Source organism: Ascaphus truei, unplaced genomic scaffold, assembly GCF_040206685.1.
Source record: "Ascaphus truei isolate aAscTru1 unplaced genomic scaffold, aAscTru1.hap1 HAP1_SCAFFOLD_1556, whole genome shotgun sequence".
Classification (NCBI taxonomy): Eukaryota; Metazoa; Chordata; class Amphibia; order Anura; family Ascaphidae; genus Ascaphus; species Ascaphus truei.
Window position 1 is genome coordinate 28,715 of NW_027454446.1, and position 13,837 is coordinate 42,551.

General features: G+C 43.3%; 1 long non-coding RNA gene across 5 annotated transcripts in view; it reads right to left on the minus strand.

The window, feature by feature from the left end:
* Positions 1 to 566: 566 nt before the first annotated feature.
* The window catches only part of LOC142476303 (uncharacterized), a 46,557-nt gene continuing 33,286 nt past the window's right edge, over positions 567 to 13,837 (minus strand). For all 5 annotated transcript variants that reach the window (XR_012791521.1, XR_012791520.1, XR_012791522.1 and 2 more), the window contains 6 exons: positions 12,932 to 13,043; positions 9,186 to 9,305; positions 8,102 to 8,199; positions 6,425 to 6,535; positions 3,003 to 3,112; positions 567 to 1,631 (listed from right to left, as the gene is read on the minus strand). This is a non-coding gene — a long non-coding RNA (uncharacterized LOC142476303). The remainder of the gene's footprint in view (positions 1,632 to 3,002; positions 3,113 to 6,424; positions 6,536 to 8,101; positions 8,200 to 9,185; positions 9,306 to 12,931; positions 13,044 to 13,837) is intronic.

Sequence of the window (13,837 nt, forward strand, 5' to 3'; positions counted from 1 at the left end):
CGTTCAGTTCAAACCCAATTATTTTTGTGTAATATTAATAAGCCTGTGGAAGCTATCGTCACAAGGAGGTATTATAGTGTGTATTGTGGGGAGAATTAGTGTGTGTGTTGTTTGGGAGTGATATTCGGGAGGATTGTGTGTGCAGAAGGAAGAATGAGTGAGGGGAGGAGTAAGGGAGCAGGATTGAATGAGAGGGGGTCATTGAGTGATAGCGGGGAGGGGAGGGAAGAGTGAGGAGAGTGGGTGTAGGAGGGAGCAGTGCAAGAGACCGTCGGGGGCAGAATACATGGTGAGAAGGGAGGCTGCCTAGAAGCATAAAAATCTACTTCACCACTGTTCTGTACTCTCTTCAATACTCTGTGTTACAGATCTCTCTGGCAAGAAATGGGGTCCAATGGCAAAGACTGCTCTAAATAAGATAGTATAAATGAACACAGAGAGAAATTCCAAAGAGTAACCCAAGAAAATACAAGTGAAATCTAATCGTAAGGTAATTAGTCCCATTAAGTGAAATACATAAAGGAATAGTCCATAAAAAAGCACAAAGGAAAAAAATAGGAGTACTTTATTGTGATGTTACATTTCAGAGAATATAAAATTATAGGAAAACAATTCCACTTTGTTCAGAAAACCAGAAAGTCTTGGTCCCAGGTGGACTGAATTTTTATTGCAAATAAGTTCCTTAATACACAAGTAAAGAATATAGTTACTTATTCTATTCTCTACTGTAAGACGTGCCACATTGCCCAATATTTGGGTACAGTGCCCAGATTGTGACCATGCACTACAGAGGTGAGATTCCCCCAACTCCAATTTGCTACACACTCCAAGAGAGATTATTGTGATCAGAGGTGGAATGAGAGGGGTGAGAAGGGTCGCTGCCCAGGGAGTAGCCTGACAGGGGGTACAGAAATCTCTTTTGGTGCATATATTGCGGAGCTGCATTGATTGACTTGTCAATCAGCTCTGCTGCCTATCCCATTGACATCATGATCCGGCACTGTGATCAGCTGCAGCGCTGACCCAGGTGTGTTAGTGCAGCACTTTACAGGGAGGGAACAGAGGTTGTGGATGACAGATGCTGGGGATAGGCCATGAGTACGGGCCAGAGTAAGGTGGAGACTTTCTGTACTCTGCATACAGGACACTGCATGCATGACAGTGTCTGTGTGTGTGTGTGTGTGTGTGTGTATTCCAAGTGTCAGTGTGCATAAGTAAGTGTGCTCTGTAAGTATGCCTGTGTGGCAGGTATAGGGGGGTGGTTCAGCTGGAGGAACTTATCCAGGCACAAAAGCACATAGATGCCCCAGATTATACCACCCCAAATGCTGATAATATCCTGCTGCACTTTACAGAAGATGATGCAGATGTCAGTGGGTGGTGGGTTCATTAAATCCATCCATCATATCATAGCCACACTGTGCATATGATGTACTGAATCAATCACAGGAAGACATCTCCATGGTAGGGGTAGAAGTTAACAGAATATGTCCAGCACTGTGGTGTGTAGCCCATAAATAATAATTGTGCACATTACAGAACATACTTGCAACTGCAAGATCATTTTGCTGCTTGTAGTGTTTGCTCTTGTCCTGTGCAGTGTTGTCGTAGATCCGTCTCTTCAGTGTTCACTGCAATAAAAGTAAGACATTGCATTAATATTACAGAAGTTTGGGAGCTGAAATCCCACTATGCTGCAGACATTTTCCCTTTGCATAAGATTCTTGTGATTATATCTCAATGATGATCAATAACAACTACATCATAACACAGCCGCTCAATACAAAATATGTATTTGCTATCAATGGTCATGGAGGCCAAACGTCACACAATGTACAGATATACTGCTGCGGCCGAGTTTATTCGAGCATTTGCCCGTTCTTGGCCGCAGCAGTAACCTGGCGCGCGCCGGAGGGTGCCGGGCGCACGCCGAAGCAGCGGAGGAGCGCCCTCCGATCGGGGCTTTCTCCCTTCCGCTGCCGGGTCCGTCGGGTCCCCCGGAACCCCCTGCCGCTGTCCCCCACATCGCGGGACACCAGTGCTCCCTCGGGGAGCCCTGGACGCGCGTGCAGGGGGCGCAGGCACCCGATGACGCGTGACCGTGCATCGGTGATGCGCGGCACGCTGAGGGAGTGCGGCTAGCACGCCGGGGCATCCCCCGGCTTGCGGTGCTAGCCGTGCTTCAATAAAACGTGTCGGTAGTGTAGCAAGGATTATTTCTTCCTCTGGTGCATTATGATGGGATGTGTTGTAAGATTCTGCATTATTAGCATCACTGAATCTTTTGGAAACTGAGTAATATTCTATGTTTTAATGCAATATTATGGATGATCAGCCGGTAAAATAAAGCTTACTGTATCTGTAGCCATGCTCTACCCATGATGTGCTGAATCAATGACTGCAGAGTGATTCAGAGTGGTAAACATGACTGGAACTCATCTCTGAATAGAGGACAGAACAGCAGTGCAGAGTAGGAGGTGAATGTATCTCAAATGGAAGACTTAGTAGCTGTGTGGGGAGTAGACAGTACAGACTGATCAAATAAATAGTTAAAGGAGTATCTTCAACATTACTTGGCTTTGTTATCAACATTGAAGTTTCTCTTGTTTTTTCTGTTCTTTAAATCACTACTACTGATGCCATGTGTAACCTGTACTGAGAGATATACTCTACTGGCCTAGATGAAACCATATGATGCAAACAGGATTCATCCCACTCCAGATTCATATGATTGCACCACTTCAACCTTTAATAAAACACATAGAACTACAGCAGTGCGCTACTGCACATGTTCTTGTTATGAATGGTAGTAGATGTGGTCCTTGGGTCAATACTTCATACAGCAGCCACACTCTACTCATGATGTATTGAATCAACAAAAACCTGCATGGTACAGATCACAGGAAGGGTAGAGTAGAGGGGAATATGTCCAATGCGAAACCCTTAGCAGCTGGATTGTGTGGAGTCAACAAAACGACAAATACTAAATGAGAAATATACACATTGCTTATCTGTCTCTGTGTAGTCATTTTCCTCCTCTTCAACTGTCTTTCAAAATTTCTCTTCTGACAGAAAAGAAACACATGGCTTCAATATTCACTGTTCTTCCCTCCTGAAATAAAAGTTAAGCATTGCATGGTTATGATCATACATACAATGAACCTTGCGCCAAACCATGTGATCCAAAGTAAATCCACCTCCCTCCCATAGCTGTGTTCCTTCTAGAGCTTCTACCACACAAGTCATTAATGTTCTTGACACTGTACTGCAGTCACAGTCTGCACACAAAGTACTGAATCAATTACATCACACTGAAAAGGCAGTCTACATGATGCAATAGTTAACCATAATAACTCTGTCATGCAAATGACAGGAAAACCTATATGTATATCATTAGGGGAGAGGGGAAAAATAATTAAAAAATAAGTGCGAAAAATAAAAACAGATTATAGGAAAGTAAATCCTTGCCCTGGGAACTTTACAATCTAATAGAAATGTTAGAAGACTTAAAGAGAGGCAGCAGTTGGGGGAAGAAGTGCAGTAGATGACAATGCTTGTCCTTAATGGTGGGTACAATTAGTAGAAAGCACATCTTGGGAACAATAGTTGTTAGCAGTGACTGTGGGTGTGGGACAGTAGCCACGAGTCAAAGTTTTTTAAATGCTTGATTTAAGTCGTGAATTTTAAGATTGGTCTTACATGTGGGTGGAAGAGGTTATGTTGGCATATACTGAGTGTGAGGAAGTTTCACATGTACGGTGCAGTGATGGAAAATGGTTTCAGGCAAGTGAGAGAACAGTAGAGGTGAAAGAAGTTTACAGGAGACAGTTATGGTTATAGTGCAAGAGACAAGCAAGGGCATAACGAGAGATCAAAGATGATATGCAAGAAGGAGCAGATTAATGGAGAGCCTTAACAAAAAGGTAAGGAGGAGAACTTTGTAGGTGATACAAAAACTTGATGGGATGCCAGGACAGGGATTTAAGGAGATGAGCAGAGACTGTTGTGGGAGAAAGTGAGATAATTCAAGCAGCAGAGTTTTGCATAGGAGAAAGTTGTGAAGCATGGAGGCCTGTTAGTAGTATGTTAAAATAACCTATAGGATAACAGTATACATTGGAGTTTTAGCAGTAGGTTGAGAGGGGAAAGGGAAGATCTTGGCAATATTACAGAGAAAGAGGCAACACATTTTACCCATAGCCGTGCATGTGAATGGAGATGGAATTGAAGAGCCAAATGTTACTCCTATGCAACATGTTTGATGACAAGATAGATGGTAGTACTGTTTACTGTGATGGAGAAAGGGGATAATATGAGCCCAGTGTTAGACATTAAGTTTAAGGCAGTGGAGTGCCATCCATGAGCATATAGCCAGGAGACAACCCAAGAGTAGGGACTGGATTGCAGGAGTGAGAACAGGGGTGGATAGATTTGTGTGTGTATCATCCGCATAGAGATTATATCTAAGGCCAAAAGCATTGATGAAGTCACCAAATGATAGTATGTAGAGAGAAAGAGAGATCTCAGAACAGAGCCCTGATGTATACCCACAGACAGATCAATAGAAGACGAAGACATGTTAGCAACAGAGATGGAGAATGTGTGACAGGAAAGTTATGATGAAAACCAGGATAGAACTTTGTTACTGATACCAAGAGAGAGTTTAGAATATGAAGGAGGAGAGTGATTGAGAGCATCAAACGCAGCCGATAGATCAAGTCGGATTAGTAGGGAAAAACCTTGGGAATTAGCTTTAAGCACAGTCTGTAGAACGTGCTGTACGAAAGGCAGGTTGTAAAGGATCCAGGAGGGCATGTGATTTAAGAATGTTGACACTAGCAATTAGAAGGCAAACAGCATGAGGGATACAGAGCGGTAGTTAGTAAGGCACATAGGGTGTAGTTTGTTTCTGACAAAAGGGTGACCGCTACAGGCTTAAAGTAAGAGGGCAAAAATCCAGAGAATAGGGAGAAATTGAAGATGTGGGTGAGAGTGGGGACTAAGAGATGCAGTAAGGTGTGAGGGGATACGATCTAGAGGGCATGTGGTAGAGGGAGAATAGAAGATGATTAGCTTCCAGCTCTGTAAGAGAAGAAAAGGAGTCAAGTGCAGAAGGAGATTTGGGAAGAAGGAGAGAAGGGGGAAGGGACAGAAGGAATCTCCTTTTGGGTGGCATCCACCTTGCCTCTGAAGTAGTCAAATGCTTGAGGAGAAGTGAAGGAAGGATGGCAAGTGGGAGGAGAAGGTCAGTGGAGGGAGTCAAATACAGAGAAAAAAAACAGCGTAAATTAAATTTGAGTGTTGATGAGTGTGGAAAAAAGTAGTGTATTTAGCCCTAGAGAGCAGCTTTATACAGGACAGGAGACATTTTTACTGTAGAAAAATCAAACAAAGTGTGAGATTTCCTCTGTAGGTATTAAGAACAGCGAGTGGAAGTGTGATGAGTGTGTTTGGGAATTTAGCCAAAGGTGTGGGTTAGAGGGATGAGTGTGTCAGAGCCTATAGGGGGCATATAGATAGGAGGATAGCATTGTAAGAGTTAATAAGATTGTTAGTTTAAGCAGAAAGAAAGAGAGAGAAGAGAGAAGAGAGGTTAGAGTAGATGTCAGAGGAGAGTTTAATTAAGCAGAGGCAAATCAGTGGGACAGGTAAGATGCGGTGAGGGGAATGACTGATTGTGACTGATGAGAGCAGAAGAGGTTATGTACAACTAGAGCCTTGTTAGTAAGAGTGGACATTCCAGAGGGCACAGGAGAAGGGAAGAGAAAAGTAAGGAAAGGAATGTGGATTACATTAGATAGGTTAACACTCTTAGTAGGGAGGCCTGATGTGTATATGAGCCGGTCCAAGATTATAAGAGATATCCCCCAACATCAGCGAGCATAGAAGGAGACACAGAGATAGGTGTAGAGAGAGACAGAGATAGGGATATGTAGAGAGAGAAGGGCGTCAAGAGAATGAGACAGATAGGCGTAGAGAGAGGAGACATAGAGAGAGGGGGCTTTGAGAGGGGGGCGTAGAGAATGAGGGAAGGTGGAAGAGAATAGGATGTGCAGGAGTGCATTTCATTGAGCAGTGCAGAAATAGCTGCAATAGAGGTCTGTACAAATGGTGCTTTGTGTAGACACATGCAAAGGTAGGGGAAGGAAAGTGTATAGAACATGTGGATAAAAGCAGGAGTGTGGAAGTTAGAGAAATTAGAAAAGTTTTACAGAGGAGTGAGGAAACAGTAAACAGAAAGAACAAGAGAGAGGTTACATTGGGATGACGTGCTGTGGTAGAGAGAAATGCTAGGAGAGAGCCTCCAGATATTAGAGGACATGAATTGAGAGAGCAAATGTATAAATCAAAACCGGAGGGGGAGGTATAGCACGAAAGCTTGCACAGCAGTTGATGAAGATTATAGTCTTAAAGTTGCGTGTACCTGTCAGGGCACTCAAGAAGGTCAATGCTCACAAGTGCAGAGTTCATGAAGAAATGCTGAATCCAGTTCCCCTCCAATTTAATTTTAATATAACTTTTTCATTCTTCATTACTGCAAAAAGCAAACAAAACAAAACCACATTGCATTACTATTTTCAAAATGGATTGAATGACATATTCAACAGTAACTGTGTGATGCCAATATTGCCTTCTCACTCGTAGGCCAGTACGGTCAGGTACCCAGTACTGATAAAACAATAAGTGCCCGTACTAAGTACCAATATGAATTATAAGGAAATGTAAAATCTCCAGGTCTCTCTCCATCTCTGCAACAGATATATGGATAAGCCCATATTAAGGCATCACGTGACCGGAGCCGTCACTGACTGGGTATACGCAAAGATGCAGGGAGATGCAAAGAAAGGGAGGGAGAGAGACAGGGAGAAGATGGGAAACGGAGGGAGGCACGGATGGCAGGCCTCTCTCTTTCACTGGTGCATGCAAGGAGCTGGTCCCAACATCCACAAAGTGTGTGTGTATTATTGGTTGTGTTTTATGGCGGTAGGAGGATAGTGTGTATATTGTGTGTGTGTGGGAGTATTATATTGTGTGTAGGGTATTATAGTGTGTATATTATGTTGAGGTGCAGAGGAGAGTGTTAGATTGGGTATCTTGTGTTAGGGGGTATTGTGTATATTGTGTTTAAGACTATAATATTATTGGGGAGATTATTATTGAGGAGGTATTAAAGTGTGTATTGTGGGGAGTATTAGTGTATGTATTATTTGTGGGTGACAGATGCTGTGGGTAGGCCAAGAGTACGGGCCAGACTAAGGTGGAGACTTTCTGTACTCTGCATACAGGACTCTACATGCACTGCAGAGGTGAAATTCCCCCAACTCCAATTTGCTACACTCTCCAAGAGAGAATATTGTGATCAGAGGTGGAAGATGAGCAGGGTCACTGCCCAGGGAGTAGCCTGTCAGGGGGCATGGAAATCTCTTTTGGTGCGTATGTTGCCACGTGGCATTGATTGACCGGTCAATTAGCACTGCTTCCTATCACAGTGACATGATCCGGTGCTGTGATCGGTTGCAGCGCTGACCAAGGTGTGTTAGTGCAGCAATTTACAGGGAGGGAACAGAGGTTGTGGGTGACAGATGCTGGGGGTAGGCCAAGAGTACGGGCCAGAGCAAGGTGGAGATATTCTGTACTCTGCATGCCCATCCTGCATGCCCAGGACTCTGCATGCATGCCAGTGGCTGTGGGGTGTGTGTGTGTAGGTATGCCAAGTGTCAGTGTGCATAAGTAAGTGTGCTGTGTGTGTAAGTAAGTTTGCCTGTGTGGCAGGAGGTGTAGGGGGGTGGGGGGCGGGGGGCGGTTCAGCTGGAGGACTTTACCCAGCACAAAAGCACATAGATGCCTCTGATTATATCACCCCAAATGCTGATAATATCCTGCTGTAGATGCACTTTACAGAAGATGATACAGATGTCATCAGTGTTTGGTGGGTTCATTAAATCAATCCATCATATAATAGCCACACTATGCATATGATGTACTGAATCAGTAACACCAATCACAGGAAGACATCTCCATGGTAGGGGTAGTGTTGAAGTTAACAAAATATGTCCAGCACTGTGGTGTGGAGCCCATACATAATAATTGTGCACATTACCAGAACAACATATTGTCAACTGCATGATCATTTTGCTGCTTGTAGTGTATACTCTTGTCCTGTGCAGTGTTGTAGTAGATCCGTCTCTTCGGTGTTCACTGCAATAAAAGTAAGACATTGCATTAATATTACAGAAGTTTGGGGGCTGAAATCCCACTATGCTAATGACAGTTTCCCTTTGCATAAGATTCTTGTGATTATATCTCAATGATGATCAATAACAACTACATCATAACACAGCTGCTCTATACAGAATATGTATTTGCCATCAATGGTCATGGAGGCAATATGTCACACAATGTACATATATAGCAAGGATTATTTCTTCCTCTGGTGTATTATGATGGGAGGGTGAGATTCTGCATTATCAGCATCAGTAAATCTGTAGGAAACTGAGTGATATTCTATTTTTTAATGCAATATTAGGGTAAAATAAAGCTTGCTGTATCTATAGCCATGCTCTACCCATGATGTGCTGAATCAATGACTGCAGAGCGATTTAGAGTGGTAAACATGACTTGAACTCATCTCTGAATAGAGGGTAGCACAGTAGTGCAGAGTAGAAGGTGAATGTATCTCAAATGGAAACCCTTAGCAGCTGTGTGGGGAGTAGACAGTACAGACTGACCAAGTAAATAGTAAAAAGTAGTAACTTCAACATTACTTGGTTTTGTTCTCCACTCCTGTTTTTCTGTTCTTTAAATCACTAATACTGATGCCATATGTAACCTGTACTGAGAGTTATATACTCTACTGGCCTAGATCAAATTAAATGATGCAAACAGGATCCCTCCCACTCAAGATTCATATGATTGCACCACCTCAACCTTTCATAGCAATAACATAGAACTGCAGCAGTGCGCTACTGCACATGTTCTTGTTATGAATGGTAGTAGATGTGGTCCTTGGGTCAGTACTTCATACTGTAGCCACACTCTATTCATGATGTATTGAATCAACAAAAATCTGCATGGTACAGATCACAGGAAGGGGTGGAGTAGAGGTGAATATGTCCAATGCGAAACCCTTAGCAGCCGGATTTTTTGGAGTCAATAAAACGACAAATACTAAATGAGAAATATACACATTGCTTATCTGTCTCTGTGTAGTCATTTTCCTCCTCTTCAACTGTCCTTCAATTTTCTATTTTGCAAGAAAATTAACACATGGCTTCAATATTCACTTCTGTTCTGCAGTCTTTCCTCTTGAAATAAAAAAGTTAAGCATTGCATTATTATTATTATAATTATTATTGACGATACATACAATGAACCTTGCTCCAAACCATGTGATACAAAGCAAATCCACCTCCCTCCCACAGCTGTGCTCCTTCTAGAGCTTCTACCACACAAGTTATTCATGTCAGTGAAACTGTACTGCAGTCCCGGTCTGCACACAATCTACTGAATCAATGACATCACACTGTGTCACACAATGTCATGCTAACGACAGGAAACAATCTTTGTATATATCTTTGTATATATAATAATAATAATAATAATAATAATAAAAAAAATAAGACAGGACAGACACTCCTACATTGCAATCAATAGAAAATAACTGGGACAGGCACTTCAAGGATGCATACGGTCCCGGATAAACTGTAGCTACCTATACACGTGTGCCTTGTCTCTAGACTCTGCATATATCTCTATTTATATACCACCCATTGTGTACTCAGCGCTTTACAAGAGAGACCAAAAAGTACAGGAAATTATTATACAATAAGTTCAACAAACAAAAACAGACAATAGGAAAGTAAATCCCTGTCCTGGGTAGTTTACAATCTAAGAGAAATGTAAGGAGACTTACAGAGAGACAACAGGTGGGGGAACAAGTGCAGTAGATGACAATGCTTGTCCTTAATGGTGGGTACTTGTAGTATAAAGCACTTCTTGGGAACAATAGTTAGTGACTGAATGAGTGACAGTAGCAACGAGTAAAAGCTATTGAAATGCTTCATTTAAGTTGTGAATTTTAAGGTTGATCTTAAATGTGGGTGGAAGAGGGTATGTTGGCATATACTGAGTGTGTGTGAGTTTCACAGGTAAATTGATGGGAAAGGGTTTCAGGCAAGAGAGCGAGTGCGCAGTAGAGGTGTAAGAAGTATAATGGAGACAGCTATTAGTAGAGCTTAGGAGACGAGGAAGGGCATAACGAGACCAAAGATGATATGTAGGAAGGAGCAGATGAATAGAGAATAGTGTTGGACTGGGTCCTCAACTATAAAAAAATGGGTAACGGGTACCCGGCCAAAATGAAAGGTTCTACCCGGTCGGGTACACGGTTTGGCACTTACCTTCCGGGTGGCGGTGACATCTAGGATCAGCAGCAGTCCTGTGACGGTGGCAGCATCTGTGGTGTCTTCAGCCGGCGGGGGAGCTGCAGGCTCACAGACACAGCTTACCTGCTTCGGTGCTGTGGAAGTGATTCCTGCAGCTCCCCCCGCCAGGTGAAGACACCTCTGATGCTGCCAACATCAGAGGACTGCTGCTGCTGATCCTAGATGTCTTAGGAAAGGTAAGTATAAAAGATTATTTCCAGCTGCCCTGACATTACCCGACGCCGGGTATTACCCGGCCAAGTCCACTTCTCAGTGGCCGGTTTCGAGTAATGTCCGGGTAGCTGGAAATGTGTCGGGTAACGCCGGGTACTCGGTACACCACTAATAGAGAACCTTAACAAAAAGGTAAGGAGGAGAACTTTGTAGGTGATCTGAAACTTGATGGGAAGCAAGGAGAGGGATTTAAGGAGGAGGAGGAGATGAGCAGATACTGTTGTGGGAGAAAGGGAAATTATTCAAGCAGCAGAGTTTTGGATAGATTGCAAATGAGAAAGTTGTGAAGCAGGGAGCCCTGTTAGCAGTATGTTAACCCATACGATAAGGGCATGCATTGGCGTTTTAGCAGTAGATTGACAGAGAAAAGGGCAAATCTTGGAAATATTACAGAGAAAGAATCGACAAACTTTAGCCAGTGTCGTGAATGAAGATGGAAAGGGAAGAGTCAAATGTTACTCCTAGGCAATGTGCTTTCATGACAGGATGATGGTAGTACTGTTTACTGCGATGGAGAAAGGTGATATTAGGCCAGATTTAGGGGGAAATATGAGGAGCTCAGTTTTAGACATTAGGTTTAAGGCAGAAGAGTGTCATCCATGGAGGATATAGCCAGGAGGCGACCCGAAACTAGGAACTAAATTGCAGGAGTGACGGTAGGGTGGATAGGTGTGTGTATCATCTGCATAGAGATGATATCAAGGGCCAAAATAGTTGATAAGGTCAACTAGTGATAGTATGTAGTGAGAGAGGTCCCAGAACAGAGTCCTGAGGTATACCAACAGACAAAACAACAGGAGACAAAGACACGTTAGCAACAGAGATGGAGAATGTGTGATGGAGAAGTATGATGAAAACCAGGATATAAGTTTGCTGCGGATACGAAGAAAGAGTTTAGAATATGAATGAGAAGAGTGATTGACAGTATCAAAAGCAGAAGAGAGATCAAGCAGGATTAGTAAGTAAAATGGACCTTGGGAATTTTCTTTATGTACATAATTGGTTACATTGGGAAAGGCAGATTGTGAAGGGCCCAGAGGAGCATGTGATTTAAGAATGTTGATCAAACGGGAGATCACAAGACGTTCTAGCAATTAGGAGGCAAATGGTAGGACGGATACAGGGCGATAGTTAGAAATTCACACAAGGTCAAGGTTATTTTTGAGAATAGGGGTGACCACTGCATGCTTAAAAGGAAGAGTTGAAAGAGCCAAAGGATATGGAGGAATTGAAGATGTGGGTGAGAGTGAGAATATAGGATTGAGAGGGCATGTGGTAGAGGGAGAAGAGAAGATCAGGTTCCAGCTTTGTGACAGGAGAAAAGGAGTCAAGAGTGCAATGAGATCTAGATAGAAAAAGAGAGAGGGGGAAGGGAGAGAACGAATCTACTTGTGGATGGCATCCACCTTGCCTCAAGTGAGCAAAGGCTTGAGGAGAAATAAAGGATGGATGTTAAGTGGGAGGAGAAAGTCAGTGGTGGGACTCAAATACATAGAAGACAGTGTGAATGAAATTGGAGTGTTGATGAGTGAGGAAAAAGTAGTGTTTGACCTTAAAAAAAGGAGCAGAGTTTTACAGAACAGGACAAAGGTTTAGTGTAGAAAATCAGACTGTGAGATTTCCTCCATAGGTGTTAAGAGCAGCAGTGTGATGTGATGAAGTGTGATGAGAGCGTGCTTGTGAATTAAACCAATGCATGGGTTAGGCTGCGTCTATAGTAAGCACGCAACAGATGGCAAAGTTAGCGCATGCCTGTCGCTCCAGCAATCCCTGCACTGAGGTCCGAGGCGACGGGGAGGCCCTGCATCGCTCGCACGCACTGTGGACAACCAAGCGTGTGCCCATGATAATCACGGCCTTAGAGGGATGAGTGTGTCAGAGCCTAGAAGGGGCATATAGATGATGGAGGAGGAGGGAGGAGGAGATGATAGCATTGTAAGAGTTAACAAGATAGCTAGTTTAAGAAGAAAGTGAGGAGAGGTTAGAGATAAGGGTAGATGTCAGAGGAGAGAGTTCAATTAAGCTGAGGTATCGAGTAGGACAGGGGTGAGGGGAATGAGAAGTGGTGGATGATGAGAGCAGAAGAGGTCATGTACAAATAGACCATGTTAGTCGTAGAGCAGACATTCCAGAGGGCACGTGAGAAGGGAAGAGTAAAGTGAGACAAGGAATGTGGATTACATTAGATGGGTTAATACGCTTAGCAGGGAGGTGGAGAGAGAGGCAAGAGGCAGAGGGTGGTGTAGGGGTAGAGGAAGAGATGTTGCATGTACCTTGTCAGAACATTAAAGAACGTCAATTCACACTGGTGCAGAGTTGATGATGAAATGCTGAATCCAGTTCACGTCCAATTCAATTTTAACAGAACTTTTTCATTCTTCATTACTGCAAAAAAAAATTAAAAAACAATGCATTACTATTTTCAAAATGGATTGAATTCCCCCACCAATGACTATGTGTTACCAATATATCCCTCTCAGTCCCACTGCAGCACATACTGTACCAGTGTGAAAGTAAGAAGGTACACAGTACCGGTAAAACAATACGTGCCGGTACTATGCACCATATGAATTATAAGGGGATGTAAATCTCCCAGTCTCTCTCCATATCCGCAACAGAGCGGGCTCCGGTCAGTGGCATGGATGCCCATATATGGGTATGCTCATATTTGGGCATCCCATGTCACTGACCGGAGCCGGCTCTGAGTATAGGGATATATGCGGAGACGCACAGGTGCAAGGAAATGGGAGGAGGCACGGTGAGAAACAGGGAGAGACCACAGGAAGATAGAGGGCAACAACTTCCACAAGGTACTTGTATGGGTATAATTGTTTGTATTTTGTGCAGAGGGGGTAATTTCAGATAAAATACAATTCTCCACCCTCTACGAAACAATTCCACTTTGTTCAGTAAGCCAGAAAGTCTTGGTCCCATGTGGACTGAATTTAATGCAAATAAGGTCCTTAATACACAAGTAAAGAATAAAGTTACTTATTCTCTACTGTAAGAAGTGCCACATTGCCCACTATTTGGGTCCTGTGCCCAGATTGTGACCATGCATGGCAGAGGTGAGATTCCCCCAACTCCAATTTGCTACACTCTCCAAGAGAGATAATTGTGATCAGAGGTGGAACTAGGGGAGGGTGTGAGCAGGGTCACTGCCCAGGGAGTAACCTGAC